The sequence below is a fragment of the Vombatus ursinus genome, unplaced genomic scaffold, assembly GCF_900497805.2.
Source record: "Vombatus ursinus unplaced genomic scaffold, bare-nosed wombat genome assembly UNPS02011572.1, whole genome shotgun sequence".
NCBI classification, from domain to species: domain Eukaryota; kingdom Metazoa; phylum Chordata; class Mammalia; order Diprotodontia; family Vombatidae; genus Vombatus; species Vombatus ursinus.
In genome coordinates, this window is record NW_020951350.1 from 1,588,100 (window position 1) to 1,613,525 (window position 25,426).

The 25,426-nt window shown below is 40.7% G+C and overlaps 1 pseudogene; it reads right to left on the reverse strand.

Moving 5' to 3' along the window:
* Positions 1-1,319: 1,319 nt before the first annotated feature.
* The window catches only part of LOC114038987, a 36,547-nt pseudogene continuing 12,440 nt past the window's right edge, over positions 1,320-25,426 (reverse strand).

The window sequence follows — 25,426 nt, forward strand, 5'->3', positions numbered from 1 at the left end:
CTCTTTTATTGTCCATTTTCTCTGATTAGGTTCAGGCCTGTAGAGTGTCATTTCAGGTTGCGTTTTGATGGCCTTTATTTTTCACAATATATTATTCCATTCTTTCCTGTGGTTTCTTGTGGATACAGAATAGTCTTGTGTTATTTGATTTTGCCTTCTTTTATATTTGGTAGTCTCTCTTTCTCTTGGTCACTTGTGAATTTTCCATCATTGAAATTGTTAAGTTTAGTCACTGTGTCTCTTGCAGTAGCAGCGCAAGGTTTTGTTTGTTTGTTTTTTTTTCTTAGTGTTTCTATTTCACCTCTACCATCCCATCCTCATTCAGAAATTATGATAAATTGTTTTCCTGCAATAAAGTGTTTTGTTTTTTTTGAATTTTCATTACATTTTCATTCCCTCACTGAGCACTCCTCCCTAACAGCCTCCACCCATGCTCTAAAAGAGTGCATGACCCTTGTACTTGATTCCAGAGTACATCATCAATTTCTTTCTTACTACTGTAGTGTCTGCCACACACTCTGCCCATATCCTTATGCCAGCATTTTGTGGCAAGAAGCAACAGACTTCAACTCTGTCCACCAACTTCCAGAAAAAGGGATGGTATAGGTATAGGTATATGTGTTCTGCTAGAAGAAGGTAGCACTCAGGTAGAGAACTCAGTAACAGAAATAACTAAGGTAGGACACCAGCATACATGTGGATGCTAGTCTTGTCCCCTAAAGAGTCATTTAAGACAGGGACTAAGGCTATTGAAAGCTGACTGTGAATTCTCTAACATGGGGTATTGGTCCTTCTATGAGACTTATGATCTTTAAGCATCTTGTCTTCACAATGTTTTTTGCTTCTATAGAGATTGTATTTTCTTTTAACATTCTTTCCTTTCACATTTATTTGCCCAGATTGCCCTTTACTTCCATATATTTGTATTTTCTCTTTTGCTTCTTTAGAGGGACTCATCACCATGGATTTGAGTTCGTCTCTTCTGCTCTTAATTTCTGCTGTGAAGATCATAAATTCTGTCATTTGTTCCATTCTAACTTGTTTCAGGATTTTATTTCTTCTCCTAAACTATTTGGAAACATCCTGCTGTGATTTCACACTTACTTGGAAATTCATCTTCCTATATTTCATCAGGTATTGGTTCAAATTCCTTTGTCTTATAATAAATATTTAGAGATATTTGTAGTACCTTAATTTTATTGGCAGCCATCTTCCCTTCCACTTTTTCTTTCAGGAAGTAAAGGGCTTTTATTTAAGAAACTGGTTGTATGTAAGTGGAAAACAAAATGCAGAAAAAAGGAGACATTAGGCAGAAGGATTTACTGGGAGGAGACCATGATGCTGGAAACACTCTCAAAGTTGATCTTTTCCACAATGTTCTTGGGCTTGATACTCTCTTCTTGACTGCAAATAAAGACCTGTCTTGTCTCATTGGAGCTCCAGCCATATTTGCTCATCCATACTTTCAGCTGGTTGTCTGATAGATCTCCCAGCATCTCAGCTAGCAGCCAGCAGTCAGTATGTTGATATGTGATGCCCACAACATGGCAGATAAATTTTCAAATGGAGTCTTCAAAGCCTATGATGCCATTAAGGAGAAAGAGATCCATGTTCTCATCTCTAGGGCATGCCAGAAAGTTTGCAAATGGCTCCAGCAAGTCTCCCAAGTACAGGAACTGACTGATGGGCTGCTCTTCTTGATAAACCTGTTCAATCATGCACTTGCACAGGGTGAAATCCACGTGAGGGAGATTGGTGAAGGCCTTCAGCAGAATCTGGGCTGTCACTACAGTCTGGAAGAGGGCTTGGTTGAACTGGTATAGCTTGAGCATGGCCATCTTGGCTTCCAGGTCATACACATTCTCCTTGGCCTGGGTCTCCACATAGTGTTCCAGGGTGGCCAGGTTCTCAGGGCATCTGATTGAACAGTGCCATGTCCTCCTCCTTTTTGCAAGCAGATGCAAATGCCAAAGCTGGGTACAAAGCTGCAATACCTTCCCTTCTATTTTATTAATGTCCCTGTTTATCTCTTTTTATCCCTAGATTTTTAACCCATCTTTGGTGACATTAGTCTTTTTATTCTTGATATTCCATTGCTCACTTTCTGACTCCTTCCTAGGTGCAGGACCTCAAAGCTGTTTCAATCCCCTCCCATATTAAGAAATTCACATTCACATTTTATTGGCCTTAGTCCCTATCCCAGTCTCCTAAGGTATAGTCCCTATCCCCATATTCTCAGGGAACAAGACTGTCACTGGCTGGTTGACAGTTCTTTTTCCTTTAGTCATAACCATAGGCATGCTGGTGCCTGCCTAGATATTTCTGTTATTAAGTTCTTTGACTGAGTGCTGCCTTCCCCTAGCAGGGCACCATCCCCACCCTACTCCCCTTCCTGTAATATCCCTTCTTCTACAAGTTGATGGACAAAGTTGGTCTGCCACAAACTTGCCACAGAATGGCAGGGTGTGTGGGCAGAGACTACAGTAGTAACAAAGAAATTGCTGATTGGACTCCAGAGCACAAAAATCATGCACCCTCCCAGAGCACGGGGGCTATTTGGGGTGTGTGTACGCTGAGTGAAAGAATTAGTAACTAGCTTTCTCAGTCATTAATACATGAGGTTGTCATTTTGTAGGGCTTCTTGGTGTTTTGGTCTGTGTAGACAGTTGTAACTACTCTACTTATGGTATAAAATTCCTCTTTGGGAGAGTTTTTAAGAGTTAGTGAGGATGGGGAAAATAACTAGCTCTCCAGAAGTCTACATAAACGAATTATCAAAAGGAGGAGGGGACAAAATTGCATGGATTTATAATTAAATTCTATTAAAGATTCGAAGAACAATCAACTTTGATTTTACATACGTTATTTGTAAAAGTAGAAAAGATAGGGGCAGCTACATGGCGCAGTGGATAGAGCACTGGCCCTGAAGTCAGGAGGACCTGAGTTCAAATCTGGCCTCAGACCAAACACTTGACACTTACTAGCTGTGTGACCCTGGGCAAGTCACTTAACCCCAATTGCCTTAAAAAAAAAAAGAAAAAAGTAGAAAAGATGACATACTGCCAAACTTTTTCTGTGTTACTGATACACAGACCAGGGAGAAAGAGCTCAGAAAAAGAAACAGATGGAATAAAACCTTTAAAGAATATTGATACAAAAATATTAAGTACAATATTATAAAACAAGCTACAGAAGCTATTAAAAAGATTATGCACTATAATGAAATGAAATAACTGTCAGGAATTCATGCTCAAATAGACTCCATACTAACAAAGCTATACATAATAGACCACATTAATTTTTTTAAATCACAGAATTTTTAGCAATACAGAATTTTTTTTACAAAATGCAATATCTTTTAATGTTTAAAGATGTGAAAGCATAGGAATAAATGCAAATTCCCTTAATATGGTATATAATATCTATCTGAAACCAATGACTAGTATTATCTATAATGGAGAAATACTAGAGGCCTTTCCAATAAGGTCAGGGACAAAGCGAAAATGTCCATTAATGCCATAGTTATAAAATACATTTCTAAAAATATAATAGCAATGCCAAGAAAAAGAACTAAGGGAATAACCATAGGCAAAGAAGAAACAAATTTATTAATTTTTGCAGATGATAAGATTATTTAGCAAATCCTAGAAATTTGACTAAAATTAGTAGAAAAAATTTATAACCTCAGGAAAATAGCAGGTTATAAAACATCCCCACAAAAATCATTAGCCCTAGGGCAGCTAGGTGGTGCAGTGGATAGAACATCGGCCCTGAAGTCAGGAGGACCTGAGTTTAATTCCGGCCTCAGACCAAACACTTGACACTTACTAGCTGTGTGACCCTGGGCAAGTCACTTAACCCCAATTGCCTGAAAAAAAAATCATTAGCCCTTCTATACATTATCAAAAAAAAAATCCATCACTAAGACTTTTGAGACGCACTGTACATATACATGTATATGTATATATCAAATAAATTGAAGATAATTGGGGCTAGGGATCAGGAAGTTTCATGTAGAAGATGGTACTTGAGCTTAATTTGAAGGAAAAAAGGGATTCTGAGAGAACATAGGAAACATAGCCAGTACAAAGGCATGGAAATGGGAAATGGAGAGCTGTGTGTGAAGAAGACCAAAATGGGCCACTTTGGCTGGCCATCGAGGATGTCAAAGAGAGTAATGTTTAAATACAGAAATGCATGCTTGTGGCCAGCTTGTGAAGAGATTTGGATGTCAAATGCAGGAAATTGATGACTTCTGATTCTAAATCCAATGGTAATATGTATCCCCTGAAGTTTGATAAGCAAGGGAGTGTGATACAGCATAAAGACCTTAGTAGCCTCCCCATCCCTCTAAATGAAGAAGACCCAGGAAGCTCAAATACCCTAAAATTACCCTGTCAAAGTAAGACCTGAAGTAATGGCTAAAAGTTTGTTGTGTAGGGAATTTTGAATATCAACTAGCCAACAATTCCCTCAGCATTCCCCCAGCATAAATCAGGACCAGTCCTTAGGTCCACACTCCTTGATCCCTCTCTCCAATACATGGTCCTGAGTAATACAAATAACCTAATAAAAACCCATCAAACTTAACTAATTATGGTGTCTCCTACAACCTGTCAGGGGGGGCAGTTAGGTGACACACTGGATAGAGTGCTATGGAGTCAGGAAGACTCACCTTTCTGAGTTCAAATCTGGCCTCAGACTCTCAGTAGCTGAGTGACCCTGGACAAGTCACTTAATCCTATTTGCCTGTTTTCTCATCTATAAAATGAGCTGGAGAAGGAAATGGCAAACCACTCCAGTATCTTTGCCAAGAAAACCCCAAATGGAATCATGAAGAGTCAGACATGATTGAAACCACTGAATAATAACAGCAATGACCTATCATCTTTGACTTCCCTTCATTGTGAGCATCTCCCCTCAGTAAAGCCAGCTTACTTTATTTGCTAACTCTCTTGATTTGCTCTGATCTTCCTTGTACTGTACTTTACTCATTTTGTATTAAGACATGTAATCAGATCTACACTTCAGAAAAATCACTTTGGCAGCTGGATGGAGGATGTTGACTGAACTGAACAGAGACAAGGAAGAGAGACCAATTAGGAGGCTACTGCAAGCTGCAATAATCCAGGTGATGATGGTCTGAACTAGGGAGACTGCTAAGAGAGTAAAGAGGGGGAAAAAATAGATATGAGAGATAAGGAGAAAGAAACAACATTTGACAACTTATTGGAGGGTAAAGGAAAGTGAGCAGTTGAGAATGTCTTTGAGGTTGACTGGAAGGATATTGGTACTCTTGACAGTAACAGGGAAGTCTGGAAGAAGAGTGGGTTTGTTGGGGGGAAAAGAGTGTTGCTTTAAATATGGGGATATAGGAGAAGCTGATCAGGACACCTCTACCAATTGATTTTACACACGACCCCTTCCAAGCCTAGTAGACAAAAGAACAGAAGGAGCAGGTAATAGAGTCAATAAAGTGTTAATATATGAAACATACTTTCTTTCAAGGTTTTTACTACCTTGCTATGAACATTTTGGTACATATATAACTTTTCTTTCTGTCTGGCTACCTTGGGGTATATGCTCAGTAGTTCAATTTCAGGGTCAAAGGATATGAACAGTCTAGGATTGTCCTCACATAATTCTAAATGCAAACATTTCCATAATTCTAAATTCAAACATATTAATAATGTTACATTCCCCAAGAATCTTTTTAAATGCTGTATTCTATTCTATTCATTGATTTGTGTGTATGAATATCATAACCATATATACATAAGATACTCCAAGGACTGATTTTAAGATTACGTCATTCATGACTTTCCCAAAATACCAGCTTTTCATCTCTCAAACTGAATTGGTTTTGGATATTTATGATTTCTGTGTCATAGACTTGCAGAAGGTAGAAGGGACCTTAGGTATCATCAGGGTGTGCTGGAGCCAGCTCTGAGAGTTAAATTTTCAGTGTGAACATTTACATTTCAGAAATTCTAAACTGCTACAAATCAGGGCTTAATTTATTGTTTATTGATTGTCTAGACTTAAGAAAGTGCTAATAATGCAGATTAAAGTTGAAAGTGTATGTGCTTAGGGTTTCCCCCCTTCCCCCAGAGAGCTGATTGTTAAACAAACATTACCAGCACATCCTTGTATTGCTCTACAAACATGACTTAAGCTCAGCAGGAGTGCAATAGGAGCCTCAGGGAATGAAATCATTATCAGACTAGAGGCCTGGTTACTGTAGGCTAATAATATTAATAATAACTGGCATTTATATAGCACTTTAAGGTTTGTGAAGTGCTTTACATTCATTATTTCATTTGAGCCTCACAACACCCCAGGGTATCATTAGTCCATTCTGCAGATGAGGAAACTGATGCCCAGAGCTGAAGGTAAGTTATTGGCCAATGGTCACATAGTTAGCAGGTGGAAAGGCCAGCTTTTTAACCCATAGCTTTAGAGGCCAATGTCAGAGTTCTTTTCACTACAACATATAACCTTCCAATTTTGGCAGCTCCCCAGAAAGAATGGTTAAATTTTGGGTAGTCTTTCCATGTTGCTTAATGTAAAGTAGTTCCTTTTAAAAATCAAATTCCTCTGGATAGTGTTTCTAAAAGCCTTTTAATGCCCCTTTTAAAAATGAAAGGAAAAAAAAAGCAGCTAGTTATACCTCATTAGCTTCACTGGATTCAGAGGTCTGTTTTCCACAACAGATCAGGGGCTCCTGAAGAAGGCTTAGGTCTTAATTTTGACATGTTAGAAGAGGGAGGACATACTCTTATTTAAAGGAATAAACTGGTCTTTGTAGCTTAGAAAAAACTCCAATCTTCCTTTAACACTAGTTCATATTTCTGAGTTCTTTCCTCACAACAGCCTTGTGAATCTGGCATGGTAAGTATCATTATCCCCATTTTACAGATAAGGAAACTGAAACAGAAAGTTGAAGTGATTGCCCAGAAACAAACAGCTAAAAAATGTAAGGCATAAGATGTGAACATAGTCTCCTGTGATCATTCAATCAATCAATCAAATAATCACCAAAGATTTACTAAGCACCTGCTATGTTCCAGAGAAATGAAGTAGTCCCTCCTTTCAAGGAACTTACATTTTACTAGTGGTGAAAGCATGTTCATATGTAAATGTATAAAGAATAAATAAATTAATTTTGGGAGTGAGAGTACTAGCAGTTGTGGGGGGGGAGGGGGTAGAATCAAGAAATTTAGTGTTGAAGGCAGCACTTAGTAGGCACTTAATAAAAAGCTTGTTCCTTTAACTTCCCTTTCAAGGACGTGAAGGATTTTACAAGCCAGAAGTGAGGAAGAAGTGCATTCCAGGCATGGGGTTCTGCTAATGCCAAGGCACATGGAGATATGCAATGAAGTTAGTCAGTCAAACAAGCATTTATTAAACACTTTCTATGGATGGACCAGACTCTGTGTGTGTGTGTGTGTGTGTGTGTGTGTGTGAAACAAGGCCAGTTTTCCTAAACTAGTCTGCAATGGGGAATGACATAGTATTTTAATTATAAATTAAATTATATATTATCATAATTATATACATATATGTGATATAAACATATACATATATAGACAGAATATACCTATATTGTACTATGCATATGGAGAGACTGGGGCTTTGAAAGCCATACAGAGGAGTTTATTTGTTTTTCAATCTTAAAGGCAATAGAAAGACACTGGAGTTTACAGAATAGGTTAGTTCAGAACTGAATATAAGGAAAATCACTTTGGCAACTTGGTGGAGGATGGAGTGTAATGGAAAGAGAATTAAGGAAGGGATACCACTGAGGAAGTCATTGCAATAATTCAGGCAACAGGTGACAAGGGAATGAAATAAGGTAATGGTCATGAGAGTAAGTGAGTGAATTAGGGAGAATGAATGAGGGAGGTGTTAAGGTACATCATTCCTTAATACCATGCTGCTACAAACATTTTTAGTTGTCTCTGTAGTGGGGAGGTGGATGGAGGATGATGGGGGAAGGAAGAAATTGAATTGCCATGGGGACAGAGCATGCATACTTTAGCTCTAAGGGGAGGAATATGTGACACTCCAAAGTGACCCGTTGATCCCCATGATAGGAGGACTATGGTAGGGCATGGTTTTTAGCAAAGAAGACTGACAACTAATCCAGGAAGAGTTGCCCACTCTTTTGTCCATACAAACCAAGGAGAGACACTTGCTTGTCTCATAAATCGGCTTCTTGGGTGGGACCTAACCAGTGCCAGCTTTTTCTTGATCTTCCATCAAGAGGAAAGGCAGAGGGATTTTTTTTCCTTTCTACCTCCCCAGCAGCAGCTATGGCAGATATAAACACATGGAAGGGAGAACATGTGTTTGCCCAGGTGAATCTAGATTGGATCTCAAGTCCCCAGCTACCTCTTCTGCTTTGTATTTCTTTCCCTTAGCACAAGTGACCAAACAGCAGTCCTGAGAGATGAATTTTTCCTTCCTTTGCAGCTACCTCATGTGCTCAAAAGGTCCAGAGTCACTAAATTGGGTGCTAGTTGGTCAGCAGGAGGTACTCCCTACAATTGTACCCTTCTCAGAGAAGATGACTACCACCAAGAGGATGAGCCCATATATCCTTGGCTGGCCAGAAGATATGGACCTTACATTGCTATAGAACAGTACAGATATTTGGGTTTTTTTAAGCGCTTATTTTTGTGGTAGCAGAAAAAATAGCTACTCTATACCTGATATCCACTACTTCATACACTGAGTAACTTTTCTAGAATAAACTCTATTAATCCTTTTTTAGGAGATCTTAGACATCAGTCATACCTAAGTTTTGCATAATAGATGTTCCCCTGAGTTCTACTTTGGGGTAGAACTGTAACGATCCAGTTCCAGAACCAAACCCATTTCTTCTTGAGCCCAGGGCCAGAGCTCCTTGTGGGAAGCCCCCATCCCAGACTATGGGTGATATGCTGGAAGCTTATCTCTAATATAATTGAGTCCAATAAACCCCAAATGATGAATCTCTTTCTGAAAACCCCACACATCTAAGTTTCTTTGCTTTCTTTTGAACTACCCTACTTGCCCTATTTTCAAGTGAGTTCAGACCTCCATTTGGAATGGCCAATGATTTTTCAAGTATACACTAGGTGATTTATTTGTTGCATGGACCCATAGAAAGATTTTATCTGCTCTTCATCTGGCTTGTCCAATGAATTATCAGGGGATCAGATAGGGAAATTAATGGGTTGCCCTATTTGCTGGAGGGACCTAAGAAGATATTTTTACCCAAAACAATTTGGTTTCTCACCTGAGAGTGACAGAGTGATTTCCAGTAAATTCTATATTCTCCATCTCTGTTGGGAGAATTCCATATGCACTGAGAATTTATTCAGCATTATACTTTGTTCTTGAAAGAGGAAGTTCACTTTTTCTTTCCCTTTCTTCCCCGTCCTGCCCTCACTTTTCTTAGTTGTATATTTTCAGTCTTAATTTTTGTCCTTTTCTAATTATTTTTGGTTGGGCCCTTATAAGTACCAACCAGGTGGTAACTTATGTGAACATTATTAAATGTTGTTGAATTTGTATAAATTTGTTTGGGAAGTGATTGTAATCTCTAATCCCACCAACTATGGTCAATCTGGTCATCGTAAAGACTGGTCATTTAAGTGTTGTCTATGAACTGTGCTAAATGGACTGCTTGCAACTCTATTCGGGAAGTCTTTACAAACTGTGTCACATGGACTTTGTTGAGACTCTAGTGAAATGCTATGGGGGAAGCACCTGAAAAAAAAATGCTAAAGCACCTCCAGACTCCCCCTCCCCCGCCCCCCCGAGAATGTTTCAGAATTGAAGATGTGAACAAATGTGCCAAAAGTAGTTCATTTGATTTGTTGGGACAGTAAATTTAATTTGGGAGAAGAATGTAGTAGTAGGATTGTATTGGAGCATCTCCCAAAGAACTGATCAGGTATGATTTGACTCCTTGGAAAGGGATATATGCATATGGCCCCTTGCTAAAGGGCATGCATGACTGTAATCTCCCTTTGTCACCATGACAAGGGAGTCTGGGATTGATGGAGTCAAGAAAGGCTGCTCACTCTGTGGGCCATAAGGATTGTGGCATCTCTTTTAGATGTAACCTCTTTATTGGAATGGAAACAAAGTTATTTTTCTTTTCTTTTTTTTTCTGGTGAGGCAAACAGGGTTAAGTGACTTGCCCAGGGTCACACAGCTAGTAAGTGTCAAGTGTCTGAGGCCAGATTTGAACTCAGGTCCTCTTGACTCCAAGGCCAGAGCTCTATCCATTGTGCCACCTAGCTACCCTGACAAAGTCATTTTTCTTGGACCTTCTAGAGTGGGGGAAGGGAGAAAATTTATCTTCCATTTTTCTCCCCATAAGCAACTATGATGATAATAAACACAAGACAGTGAGAACACATGCTTGCTTGAACAAGCCTGGAATTGGACCACAAGTCCCTGATTGTTTCTTTTTTTCTTTCTAATTTCTTTTGTACTTAATAGTATTTTTTTTCCAATTACATGTAAAGATAGTTTTCAACATTCAGTTTTGTAAGATTTTGAGTTCCAAATTTTTCTCCCTCTCTCCTCTCCCACCCCCCTCCCCAAAATAGCAAGCAATGTGATATAGGTTATACTTGTACAATCATGTCAAACATATTCCTAACTGTTAATTCAGCTATGTACTTCCTTTCCTAAGCACGGGTAACTAAAGAACGGTCCTTAGAGGTGGATATTTCCAGCTGTCAGTAACCTCACAGTTTGAGAGGTTGGGAGTTTTGAGGCACTGATTGGCATGAGGAGATGATTTTTTTTTTGAATGGAGCCCTTCTCATAGAAGAAGAGCAGTGCCTTCAGGAGGGTTAGTTATTCTTTGGCTGGCCAGAGCTGGAGTTGCTGCTCAGTGCAAATACGTGAAAGTAAAATCTATTCTGCAGACCCTCAAGTCTCCTGGGAGTCCTTCCTGCCTCCCAGGAGAGAATGATAGAAGTGGTGGATTACAACTTTTATTTTCAGCTTGTGTTAATGTACATTTATGAGGTTTTTTTCATTTTAATTATTCTTTTGTGGTGGAGGAAATAAATAACTGTTCAACACCTGATATTTAGTACTTTCTACATTAGGTAACTTTTCTAGAAGGGACTGTGTAAATTCTTTTGTTGAAGACCCTAGCAGAAACCATATCTGAACTTTGTTTAAGATTTTTTTTTTTTTTTTTTTTTTGGAGTTCTACTCTGTCATAGGGGTGTATGAGGCAGTGAGTTTTAGAAAAGCCAGACCGTCTCTCTTTGGAGTCAAGCTCCACCTAGAACTGAACTGAATCCATGTGAGTCCATAATGGGATTCGCCCCCCCCCCCCCGCCCCCCGTTGGAAAGGGGCACCCCTGATGCCACAGGTAACATCTCTATTTTCTATTATGAGGCATTAATTATTAGTACGTTGAGAATTAATTATTCAGTTATAAACTGCTTTTCAATCTTTAAAGAATTTGATCCTTATGTTCTGAAAATTGCAAATTTCCTTCTCTCTTAGTTCACCCACACCTGAATCATATGGCTCTGTCCCTCCCCCCTCTCTTTTGAAACACTTACTCAAAGCAGCTGGAGGATAATTTGACTAACTCAGCCCAACTGCCCTAGCGAGGATGGCAAGCCCTGGGGGAAAATGTAGAAATCCTGGTGGATGGCAGGCATTGATGCAAAAGGGTCTTGAAGTGTTGTGGGTAGGAAGACGCAAAAGATCGACAAGCCTCTGTGGGGTTAAAGATTCATGAGAAAAGTGCTATTTCTAGAAGAGAGCACCTAGAGAGAACCCTTAGTATGAAAGGGAGAGGATTTGTGAGATCTGTGTTTAACAAACATTGTTCAAAGGGATGGATAGATTCTAACCCTGAGGTGTGTTTGAGTTTTAGTGCAGTTGGGTGAGGCAGGGTCTCTGAAGTGGTCAGTCCATAATAGGGCAAAGAGCTGGTATCCTGGGGTATGTGGAGAGCTCCATCTACTGGGGAGTGACGCAACTAAAGATTCCTCATCAAAGGTGCTGAACTAGGAGTGAAACTGGGGAGGATTATGGTGCTGTTAACTAAGCTACAGAAGAAGAGAGAGTGGGGTCTGTGAGCAGTAACCGTTACCAGCTGAGCAACACAGGAAGCTACAAGAGGCTGAGAGCAACAGAGAACAATACACCCTGGCCTCTTTCCCTTCCCCCACCCCACCTTTTGCTAGAGCCTACCCCAAAGCTGTACCATAATCTGAAAGACTGAACAGGTCTCTGGGGATAGAATTGCCCATGGTGTGTCCATGTGTGGAGGGGGCAAAGGGTTTTGCCAACCAGTGGGCTTGGATCTATTGTCCAAGTCCTTCATTTGCCCATTAATTCACAACTGACCTTGTTATGTTTTCACCTTTATGGGTCTATGTGCTTATAAGAGGAACTGGTGGCTCTCCTTAGTGAGAGTGTCAAATATGAATATTCCTAGTACAACTTGGGTGGGAGCAACAATCCAGTGAAGTATCTCCCTAGAGGAGGAAATCTTTACAAAGGTTCTACTTATAACCCACCCTGTGAAGCATGCATGCCAGGCAGGGCTGGTATTATTATGTTCATTTTATAGACCATAGGTTCATCAGATTTAGAGGTGAAAGGGATCTTAGAGGTTATCTAGTCCAACCTCTCTTTTTTCAGATGAAGAAACAGAGGCCCATAGAAATTAAGTGATTTGCCACATAACTAATACATATCTGAAGTGGGATTTGAAATTAATTCTCTCACTCAAAATTTAGTGTTCTTTTCTACTGGACCAAGGGTGTGCTGGCAAATATTTAACAACCAACTAGATTTACCAAAAAAAAAAAGTTTGCATACACATTTTAAATTTTTCATTATTAATATTTCTCTATCGCTTTCTTCAGTCTAGACAATCAACAAAACTATAAAGCAAGCCTTGATCTGTGACATTTACCAATTTCCAAGACGCAAATACTCACCCTGAAAATTTAATAAATAACTCTCACAGGCATGAGCTGGCTCCAAAATACCCCTGCACTGGACCATACTGCCTCTCAGGAAAAAAAAATCAAAAAACATTTTGTGCTAAATATGGGTCTTGTAACCTTGAAACTGAAAGTTTCTTACACCAAGCTGGCCAGAAAGTAAAAAAAAAAAATCAAGGCTAAGAGAGATGAGGTGACCTAGAACTAGAGAAGTCTAAAATTAGAAGGGACCTTAGAGGTCATGTGGGCCAATGCCCTCATTTTACACGTGATGAAATCAAGATTTTGAGATCTGGGATGACTTGTCCAGTGCCTGGGGATGTCAGGTTTTAACTCAGGCATCCTGAATTCATGTCCAAGGGGCTTTCTATCGTACCTCACTGTGCATAGTAACTGAATGGATAAATCAAATAATTTTATTTCTTTATTCTATTCATAGAATAAAAAAATGAGTAAGGAAATTTCTACTACTTTCTCCCATTTCCTTCTCCTCCATTCTATCATGTCACTCTCTAGTTTTTCCCCAGTAAGCATACTTCCACCCCATCTGGAACTAAGTGGGAAGTAACTGAGCATACCTTCAGGTTATGCTGTATGCAGTGCCCAACCTTGGTGTTATAAAGGCATAGGTGAAAGTTGCCAGAATTCAAGTCAAAAGAATATATTCTGGCCAAACTCCTCAAATGATAGAACCCAGCTTTGACCCAAGTAGAACCGTAAGCTCCTGAGATATGTTGGCCTCACAAAAGGAAGTAAAAAACAACTCAAGCACATAACACTCACTAGCTGTGTGACTCTGGGCAAGTCACTTAACCCCAATTGCCTCGCCAAAAAAACAAAACAAAACAAAACAAAAAAACCTGTGGATAAGGCGGCTAGGTGGTACGGTGGATAGAGCACCAGCCCTGGAGTCAGGATGACCTGAGTTCAAATTTGGCCTCAGACACATAACATTAGCTGTGTGACTTAGGCAAGTCACTTAACCCCAATTGCCTTGCCAAAAGAAAAAAAAACAAAAAAAAAAAAACAAAAGAAACAACAACTCAGGTTTTAGCAATTCAATGAAGAAGGTATTGAGCATAGAGCTCCAGCCTTGGAGTCAGGAGGACCTGAGTTCAAATCTGGCCTCAGACACTTGATACTTACCAGCTGTGTGACCCTAGGCAAGTCACTTAACCCCAACTCACTAAAAAGAGAGAGAGAGAGAGAGAGAGAAAAGAAGATATTGAGCAATGAGAGAAGAGGGACTTCAGTGAGTGAGAGCTGCAAAGATAGAGTAGAGTAGCAGCAGAAAGGGGAGTGCCAGGATCGTGCCAAGGGAGAGACAGCAGGTAAAGAAAAGAATGCTTCAAGACACATCAGGCTCCTTTGTCAGGAGATGGAGCCATAAGAGGTGCTGCAATCACCACAGAGTATGAATTGTTTTCTTTTCCTCACATTAACATAGGCTTCCATGAGAGATTTGTACTTCTTTGTTTGAGAGGCAGAGAATGATCTTATAGTTCAATTTTCTCTATGTTATTTACTTTGCTATTGGGTCCCAATTAAATGCTTTGCTATTTTAATTTATGGTTCCTGACTAGTCATTGGTAGAAAATGCGCTAAATGGAGGTTGAAGCTATATTTGCATAATTTTTATTACACAAAACACTCTACACTAATCTGGAGATAAAGAATGGTTCCAGAGTCATGTAGGGAGCCTTACTTAATATCTGTATCCTAACATTTTATGCCCTAAAGTAACACTGTGATTCAGCTGAATTGTCTTGTTTTTACCAAAGGGCTGCTAAGAGAGGGTAGAATGTCTCTTAAGGAGGCACTTTTCAAAAGTACTAGACAAAGTTGGGAAAATGATTTTATTTTTGGAAAGGCTTACAGGAGGAAGGGGAAGGGAATTACCTAAGATGTTAACCTTATTTTGATAAGGTTCTTCATAGCAGCTCTGCATATAGTCCTTGGTCATACATTTCTCCCTGGACATCCTCACCAGAAGAAGGTCACTGTATGGGGAATGTTTAATGGATTGTGTTATTCAAGCTGAATTTTCAATGACAAGAACTTGGGTCTGTTTCAGGAGTTCAAGCATGTCAGCCGGGCTGAGTGAGGTCCTTTGCCAAGAACTGGCACTGTGAGGTCAGGTTCTACTTAGGTCAAGGCTGGGTTCTATTACTTGAGAAGTATGGCCAGAGTATATATGCCTTTATAACACCAAGACTGGGGACTCCAGACAGCACAACCTGAAGTGTCACATCTAACTTTTTCCTTTTTTCTTTTCTTATGGTAATTATCAAGACTTTTTACCTACTTTTCATTTAATTCTCCCTCACATTTGTGAGGTATTTAGCCCTCCCTCCCAGTTGGGATAGTACAAATGAACTCTTTTCAAATCTTTTCATTGCGCAGGCAGCTAGCACCTGGACCATGCAATTTAGTATGAAATGCTGATACAGCTCAGATAGGCACTTAACAATGTTGGAGAAGACAGAGGAAGAATTGGAGGCTTTTGCCTATACAACAGCAAAGATCTCTGTCCCCTTCCTATACAGAATGTAAAATGTTAGAACTGAAAGGAACCTCGAAACAGAGAACATTAGACATTGAGTAAGATGATGTTAAAGCTGGAAGGGATTTTAGGAGATAAAATCAGGATAATCAAGCTAGGGTAGACATGTTCTACATGGTTCTAGAAGGAATCAAGAACCATATGGTCTAGTTGTTGTTTGTCTTTCATTTTTGAAGAGGACCAATGACATTATGGGGTGATTTAAGGGAAGCAGAGTTACATAAAGTCATTAACCTTACTCTCTCTTACTGAATCATCGAAGTCCAGTAACAGGACAAGAGTCAAAATGAATGGTGGCCCAAAGATGCAGCAGATGACCTTGGAGTCTTCTATACCTGACCAAGTTCTAAGCACTCTATTGTGACTTTTTCAGCCACCTTCGCAGCCATTGGAACAAATTGTTTTCTGATCATTCGTAAGGGAAAGTCTTCACGTGCTTGGGGTAGATATTCCCCTAACTCACTGAAGGGTTTGAGAACTATCAGTTACCCTCAACATGGTTTAGCCTGTCTGCTGAGTTTTACCAGAGTGTGGCCAGTGCACAAGCTACAGCTTCTTGGAGCCACAGGTAAGAATTGGATGAATCAGGGGAATCCCAAAGATGAATGAACAGACTTGAAAAGGGCTCAGTAAGCCCTCACACCAGCGATGCCAGTCCTCCTGCCATCCCATATATCCTATCATCTAGCAGGAAAAGCATGGACCCAGCAGATAGAATCCAGGTTAGACTCTAGTCTAGGCAACTGACCAGTAGGCAACTAGTTTTCCAGTTTCTATTTTCTGTTTCACCAACTGTAAAAATAAGATTAGAGCTAGGAGTTTTGTGCACACCTGTAATCCTTGCTCCTGGGGAGGTTGAGGCTGTGAGATCTCTTGAATTTGAGGAGTTCTGAGCTATCATAGGCTAAACTAATCTACTGGTTACACTAATTCAGACTCCTATAAGGTAAGCTCCCTCTGGAGTCCACCAGTCTCCTAAGGATGGGCAAACTGGACCAGGTCAGAAATGGAGAAAATCAAAAAGGATGAAGAAAAGGAGAAAGAAGCAGAGAAGAAGGGGAAAGGAGAAAAAAAAGAAGGGAAGTGGAAAAGGAAAAGAAAGATGAGAAAATTCTTAGAGACAGAGGCAAGGTGCAAAAGCAAGTTTCTGACTCAAGAGAATATAAGCTTCTTAAGCTTAGGGACAGTTTCATTTTTTTGTCTTTGTATTTCCAGCACCTAGTACAGTGCTTTGTATGTGGCAGACTCTTAACAAATATTTGCTGAACTGAACTGAAATTCCTCCAACCTCAGGACTTGTTCCATTAAACTGTGTAACCTCGCCAACAATATACTTTCAATAGATATTCAGTAAATGTCCAAATCAAATCTAATATCCCCTATGAGAGCTCATCCAGCCCCTTTGAACATTTTTCTTTCTCAGAGCCTCAGTTTCCTCTTTTATAAAATGGGGACCTACCTATAGGAACAGTGTTTTACAAAGTAATATCAGGGGTGGGACGCCTGTGGCCTCGAGGCCACATGTGGCCCTGCAGGTCCTCAAGTGCGGCCCTTTGACTGAAGCCTTAGGATTTGTTCTGTGAAGTTTAGATTCAAAGGGCCCCGGTGATAAATCTCAGTGATGATTATAATGATCATCATCATCTCTAAGGATCCTTTCATGAAAGGCTCTAAAGGTGTAACCTTGGGAATAGTAATTGTAACTGATTAACAGCTGTCTTAGGTGTGTCAACTGAACCTCTCCCTTTCCAGAAGCCTTAGGGAACTATTCATTATCAAATGGAGTTAAAGTCACCGGATTCTGTTTGTCTGCAATGAATTTTCCATTAACATCCCTGAGACTACCCAAATAATACCATTCTAGGGTGATAACTAATTCAGATTGTTAAAGAAAGGAAGGGGGGGAGGGAAGAGGATTCAGAAAAGTCATTTATTTCCCAACTACTGATGTTCTTTTCCCCTCTTCTGGACATTAGCCTCACTGCTCTGCTCGTAGGCTTTCAATTGGTTTTAGGGCCCGAAATCTCACCTGGTGTAGAGTAAGCAGAGAAGGAACTGATAGTCTATCTTAATCTTTACTGCTAAATAGCAAACTTGAGTATTGTCCCATAACATAATCCTTTCTCCCTACAGAGAACTGAATGATCCTATTGGCAAATCTATCTTGTCTGAGCTACTTTGGGTTAAAAGGTAATCTCTTCCTCCTACCCTTCTACTCTTACTCTCTTAAAAGTAGTTGAAAATCTCTAGGGCTTTGGGATACCAAGAGAAGAGCTCCCACAAAAAGGCCTAGTTTTCTTAATGATCTAATCTTTCTGGGTTACCTGTTACCTTCTTAATAAAGGCTCCTTCTAGGAAGATGGAAAGCTTTTGGATTAACCCCTAAAGCAGAGAGAGGATGGGGAATATTTTAATCAGAAAGGCAGGTAGGAAACTTGTGATGAACTGGGAGTAAGGAGACCCTAGCTATTCCACCTTGGACATTATTTGACTTGAGGTAATGAGGTGATGCATCTAGCAAAGGCTTGAGTTCAAATCCTGCCTCAGAACTTTATAATTCTGTGATCCTGGGCAAGTCATTTAATAATCCCTTTCAGCCAGTTTCCTCATCTGCAATAAGAGGATAGTACTTCCCTCACAGGATTGTTGTGAGGATCAAATGAGACAATATTTGTCTTAAAAAAAAAAAGGTGAGATGTTGAGGGATTTAGAATCAGGCGATCTAATTCTAAATCCAGTTACCTTTCCCATTTTACCACAATGTCTTGAGATTATCTAGTTTACTCCTTCCTCTCACAGTGTGGTTGTGAGGAAAGCACTATAAAATACTACAGTGTTGTAAATTATTATTTTCATGTCAGGTGTTCTGTTCAAATAAACTGCAATGGCTATCCAGGAGAGTGTGGTAGGTTCTGGGTTCAGGAGACTTGAATTCAAATCCCATCTCTGACACTTGCTACCTGAGCAAAACTTAGCCCTCAGTATTCTTATCTGTAAAACGGAAGCTAGGCCTGCACCACTTCTGAGGTCCACTCCTGTTCTAGATATATGATTAATGCTTACTACAGCTCTATGACAGATTAAGCCTCCTCAATTTGGGATTCAAGGCTCTTCATCTGCTAGCCTTCCCCCTATGTCCTATAGATTATAACATGAGACCATCCACTCCAGTTAGACCTGTTTCCACATTCTCCTCTTCATATGTCATGCAAAGTTCTATGTAAGAGTCTGTGCGTGCTCTTTCCTTACCTAATACCTCTCCATTTCTTGTTACTGTTATTGTTTAGGTGTGTCTAACCCAATTTGGGGTTTTCTTGGCAAAGATATTGGAATGGTTTGCTATTTCCCTCTCTAGCTCATTTTACAGATGAGGAAACTGAGGCAAACAGGGTTAAGTAACTTGTCCATGCTAACGCAGCTAGTAAGCGCCTGAGGCCCATTTTAAACTCAAGCCCTTCTTACTCCAGGCCCAGCATGCTATCCATTGCACCACCTAGCCACCCCTCTTCATTTAGCAACATCCTATGTACTTCAGTTCAATCCAATGAATGTTATTAAATGCCTACTATATGCAATGCTTAATATGTTCTACCTTATAGGAATACAAATAAGAAAAAAAAAACAATGCAGTCACTTCTTTCAAAGTGCTTACATTTCACTGGCAGTATATAATATATCTGTGAAAAGTGTAATAGTAATGACTGCTCTGGGCCCAGTGAGGAGAGACTGACTCTGTGTGTGTGTGTGTGTGTGTGTGTGTGTGTGTGTGTGTGTGTGTCTCCCTCCTTCTCTCTCTGTCTCTCTCTGTCCCTCTCTCTCTCCGTCTCTGTCTCTGTCTGTCTTTTTCCTCTCTTTCCCTCCTTTTAGAGGTCTCTCTCAGACCAAGCCCATTTAGGTAGACTAGGTTCAGTCCTGGTGGAGTCTGGACTGCAAAGATAGAGCTTTGGCTCTTTCCTGGTAATCTATGGTACTTTACACTTCCCAAAGCCCTGGGGAAATTACTTAAACCTTAAGGTTGGATCTTGTCTTGATCCTTCCCAAAGAATCAAGAGAGGAGTAGAAAGAATTCAATGAAGAATGTAAATCATGTATGGGACAGCTATCTATTTCATCCATATAAAAGAAATGTTTAATATGCAAGCAAATATTAGCAAAGATTCAAAACAGCATACAGTAACATAACTACTAAAATACTCTCCCAAGAGGTTGACATCCAAAGCTATCAAAGCAGTTTGTGGGACTGTTAAATTGCTGTTTCATATTTTACCTTGACACTCTCCAAACAATTCCCTCCAAGTCTTTGTCTTCTATGCAGGCCAGGAATTGGTTTTATCCTCCTGAAAGTGGTCATCCTCTTTAGTGCAGAAATTCTTCCTGTTTCCAGTTAGTTCTGACTGAGGGGCCAATTATCTTCACACTACCCAAATTCACAAGGTTGCCTCTAAGTTTGGACAGTGATCCATCTTGGGACCTCTGTTTGGTCACCTAAGCTCAGGGAAAAAGAGAAAAAAGAAAATACGATAGTTTAAAGTACAAGCTTAGGCTCATCTAAGCCAACATAAGTACTCTAACTTCCCTGTGCTCTTTCTGCTAGCAGAGGGGAAAATAAAAAGTCCTCCCTCTTCCCTCCAAGAAGGGTCTCAAAAAGCCCTGACATGCCCCCTCAAGGGGAAAAGAGAGAGAGCCAAAGGATGAAGTCACTCCTTTTAAGATACACTAAATGGCCCTCTCCTGGGCCTCTTTGACCATAGATTCAGCAAAACCTCTCCATATTCCAACCATCACAATTTAGGGAACCAAAGGACCACCCAAGGTTTGCTGCATTAGCCAAAGTGACAATCCCTTCAGCATTGAGCCACATGCTTCTCCAGAAGTAACCAAGGAACAGGCTCCTCTCCCCATGGGGTATGCTACAGCCTGATCAGACCACGGGGGCCTGCTGTTTACCTGCTTTACCCAAGTAAATATAAGGTGATTTGAAAAGAGAGATACATTCAGAAAAGGCTTAAGAGGAGATGACACTGATAAAGATTCAGAGCAGACTGAGCAGAGGAGGAAATGCAGTCATGGAGGACAGCTGCTAAGAGGCTCAAGATGGGACGTCTTGTCCAGTGAACAGCTGTTTCATTGTGTCTTTGTACCCCTAGTGCTAAGCACAGTGTCAATCTGACTCATAGTGGGCAGGTAAATGCTTGTTGATTGACTGATAACAACACTGCCTAGATTAGAACCCCAGCTTTCTTACCTTTCCAGCTTTTTCTTATTATACTTCCTTCACTTCCTTTGATATGAGGGGTGCTTTAAATTCATCCACAGAAAGATATTTTTCAATGTTAACTCTTCTAGACAGAAATCAATTTTCAGTTTTCTTCTAATGTCCTGAAAGGAAAAATTCAGAAATGATTTAAACAAATATACTTGCTTTAGCCACAGATCACTGGACATAGTGGTCTACCTATTTAACAAGACCTAGCATAATTCTTTCCCTTCCTCTCTGACCTCCCTCTATATTTGGATCTTCAGAACTATATCTTATTGGACTCTTAGGAAATATGCCGCTTTATTTTGATGGTGTTGCCTCATAAAACCAAGGGAAGGAGCCTTAGAAATCTTTTTAGGCCAACCCTCCCATTTACAGGGAAGGAAACTGAGACCCAGAGGAATAAAGTGGCTACTAAAGCTCACATAAATACTTTGCAGTAGAACCAACCGGGGTGGGGAACCTGTGACCTCAAGGCCACATGTGGTCCTTTAGGTCCTCAAAATGGCTCTTTGACTGAATCCAAACTTCACAAGGGGATTCGTTCTGTGAAGTTTGGATTCAGTCAAAGGGCCGCACTTGAGGACCTAGAGGGTCACATGTGGCCTCGAGGCCAAAGGTTCCCCACCCTTGGAAAAAGTTAAAACTAGTTAGGAAGCATTTATTACAATATTCCAGGCAATGTGCTAATCACTAAGATACCAATAAAGGCAAAAACCAGTCCATGCTCTCAAGGAGCACACAGTCTAAAGGGAGAGAACTTATAAACAACTATTTACAAACAAAATATAATCAAGATGATTAGAAATGATTGCAGAACGCAGGCATGAGAATTAAGGATGGCTAGGAGAGGCTTTTTGCAAAAAGTGGAACTTTATCTGATATTTTAAAGTAGCGGGGAAAAGCCAGGAAGCAGTGATGAGGAGAGAAAGAGTCCAGGCATGGGGGGGGTAGCAGATGAAAAGGCCTGGAGCTGGGAGAGGAGTTGGGAGATGGAGTGGCATGTGCTGGGGAACAGCAAGGAGGCCCATGTAACTCTGATCATGAGGGAAATGGACGGGAGAACCTAGGTATACTGACTCCCAGTCCTGTGCTCTTTAAATCCCACAGGTTTCTATCTAATTGAATGTACCTCTGGGCATTCTTCCAGGTATTGGCCCATGTCCCATCAAACCCCCAAACCACTGATTTGAGCTTAAGCTATAGCTGGAAGCAATTCTGAGTGTTTCCTTTCTGAGAGCATTCACATTTCCCCAGAGAAAAAGAAGAGAAAGGTCAGGAAGCATGAGAAGAGGAGAGCAGTTACTCAATGGGACAGTGGAAAAAATGGGCTAGCTCTCTTCTCACCCCCCCTCCCCTTTACCTCTTTTATCATTTAAGGCAATTTAGTGTTTTCAAAGTAAAGAAAAAAGTAGGCTACAGGAAAACTTCTGGATAGGCAGTCGGGAGACCTGGCTTCTAATCCTAATAATGCTGTGTAGGCAGGGTAGCCCACCACTTTAGGGCTCAGTTTCCTCATCTGTAAAATGAGGGGGGTGAGGTGGACTAGAAGATCAACCCCTAATGTTCCTTTCAGTTCAAAATTCACTGATTCTATCAAACCATGGTTTGGAAAGACCTTGCAGAGATGGAGACTGACATGATGTGATGACTTTGTGGCAGGAGGGGCCAAGTCGAATGGACAAGAGAATAGGGAACTTGGCCCAACTCGAAGTCTCAATTTGTTCAGTACCTTCCCCCCACCCCACCCCACCCCACCCAGCCCCGCCAGTCCTAGGCGGAGGAACTACATTTACCCCAGCTTCAGTTTCCAAAGCCAGCTCACAGAGTGGGATTATTTTGAGGAACAGTAATGCCATTCTCTTTGGTGTGCGTGTGTGTGTGTGTGTGTGTGTGTGTGTGTGTGTGTGTTTGTGTGTGAGCACATGCGCATATATGTGTGCATATGTGTCCATTTATTTAAAAAGGATGCATTTTTCATATGCATATGCACCACAAACAGAGGTAGCTTGGCCAAGTGGATAAAGAGCTGGTCAGGAAAACCTGGCTTCAAGTACTGCCTCTAACTCATACTGGCTATGTAACCCTGGGCAAGCCTCAATGCCCTAGACAACCCTTTAAACCATAAGCCAATCTGCATTAATTAAAGGCAGGTTTCTCAACTGGGAGTTCCCTATACCAATGAAATCACTGGTCCTGTCACCATCCCTATCCCAAAATTCCCCACTAAGGTCACTTTCTGATGCCTATTTGTGGTCAATGTAGACTGTACCCTGAGGCTATATTTCTTAGTAGACTGAAAGCTCTGGCAGGTTTGGCTGAATTGGAAAGATTTAATAAACTGCAGTGGCACAAATACAAACTTCTCTGTTTGGCCCTTGAAGGCCTATACAACCTGGCTCGGAGTTACCTTTCCAGGCTTATTATAGGTAACAGGGCATTGGACTTTAACGCTTCTCATGAATCTGGGCATGTGCACTATGGTTTCAAGAAGGGGGAAGAATTTGCCTCTTGCTAAAGGTCAAGCATGGTTGTGTTTCTGTGACTCGGGGATCTGCAGAAGATAATTGGATACCAGGTAGAACCATACACTGAGCAGCATTGAAAAGGAGAGGCCAAAGTTAGCTTCTTCCTCTCCTTCTTTTTTTGAATGTATCAATTGAGACTTCCTACAGGAGAAATGTGAGGATGAGAATGGGAGGGGAAGAGAGGTGAAATATTTGATAGCAACTATGACAAGTATGAATACACAAAAGCCTAGTTAAGCCTGAACATGGATCTCAAGTCCTTGACTTCCTCTTTCCCTGAGCACAGGTGATTAAACAACAATCCTAAAGGATAAACATATCCAGCTCCTGTAACTCTGGAAGTCACTGAATTGGATACTGGTTGTTCAGGAAGAGAAGCTTCCTACAGCCATGGTCTTCTAAGAAGAGATGCCCGCTGCCAGGCTGATGTGCCGTGCATGTCTATCTGGTCAGATTATATGGACCTTCAGTTCCTGCTCACAGTACAGATCTGAGTTGACCCTGAAATGCCTGTTTAAGAGCCCCATGACTCTCCTGGGAGTCTTTCCTACCTCCTGTGAGAATATGATAGAGGTGATAGGTTATGGTTTGGTTCGTGTGTGTTTATGTGTACATATGAATATTTTGTGTTCTGAATATTTGTTTTACAGCAGAAAAAAATAAATAGCCATTTTATACCAGACACCTACTTCATCCATTGAATACTTTTCTAGAAGAAGGAAGGGAAGGTAGACAATGAGTTTTTATATAGCACCTACTATGTGCCAGGAATTGTGCTAAACCCTTTTTATACATATTATCCCATTTGATCCTCACAACAACCCTGGGAGGTAGGTGCTATTATTATCCCTATTTTATAGATGAGGAAATGGAGGCAAACAGAGGTTAAGTAACTCGCCCAGATTCACACAGCTAGTAAGTATCTGAGGCTAGATTTGAATGCAACTCTTCTCTAAGAGACCTTATTAATCCCTTTTAGGAGAGATTCTTTTTTTTTTTTTTTTGGCAATTGGGGTTAAGTGATTTGCCCAGGGTCACACAGCTAGTAAGTGTCTGAGGCCACATTTAAACTCAGGTCCTTCTGACTGCAAGGCTGATTCTTTATCCACTGCACCATCTAGCTGCCCCCCTAGGGGAGATTCTTGACATGAGCCATGCATATGCTTTATTTAAGAGATTTTTCCCAGAATTTTTGGAGTAAAGGCATAATGAGCAAGAAAATGAATGCAAGAAAAAGCCTGAATCTTCTCTTTTTGGGATTAGGCTCCCTAGGGACTAAACCCAAGTCCATATGAATCCCAAGCAAGAGCCATTTGCAGGGCAAGGGCACTCCCCAAACTGAGTAACGTACACACACGTTACTACCCATCCTGCACAGCCAGACTGACTTTCTTGCTCAGTTGCACAGATGGTGTTCCATCTCCTCTCCACATGCACAGGCTACTCCCATGCTTGAAATATACCCTCTTCTCACCTCCACCTCTTCCAGTCCGTAGCTTCCTACAGAGCTCAGCTCAAGCTCCACCTCCAACTTGAGACCTTGCCTGATCTGCCCTCCCCATTCCACCCCAGCCCCCAGCTGCCGGTCCTTTCCCAACAACTACTTTGTGTTTATTTTGTCTGTATGGTGCACATGTTTATCTTTATAACATTGTCTCTCTGATAAAAGCAGAGATTGTTTTATTTTAATCTTTGTATCCCCAGCAGCTAGCTCAGTGCTGGAGTTAGTGGTAGGCTAATAAATGCTTGTTAATTAATTACAGGCCTGGAGATGACCTTGTATCAGTCTTCTGCACACCAGCCTGGCTAAATGCAGAAAGGGCTCATTGCCAAAAGGCAGACCACCAGATGAGTATTTTTTTTTCAGCTACAATTTGTGAAGAGAGTAATTGTAATCTATTTTAGCTGAGGGGGTTGGCAAATCTATGAGATCAGGAACCCATCAATGTATTTAAATACTGTATTAGAATTCAATACGTCAGGGGCAGCTAGGTGGTGCAGTGCATAGAGCACCAGCCCTGGATTCAGGAGGACCTGAGTTCAAATCCGGCCTCAGATACATAACACTTACTGTAAGTCACTTAACCT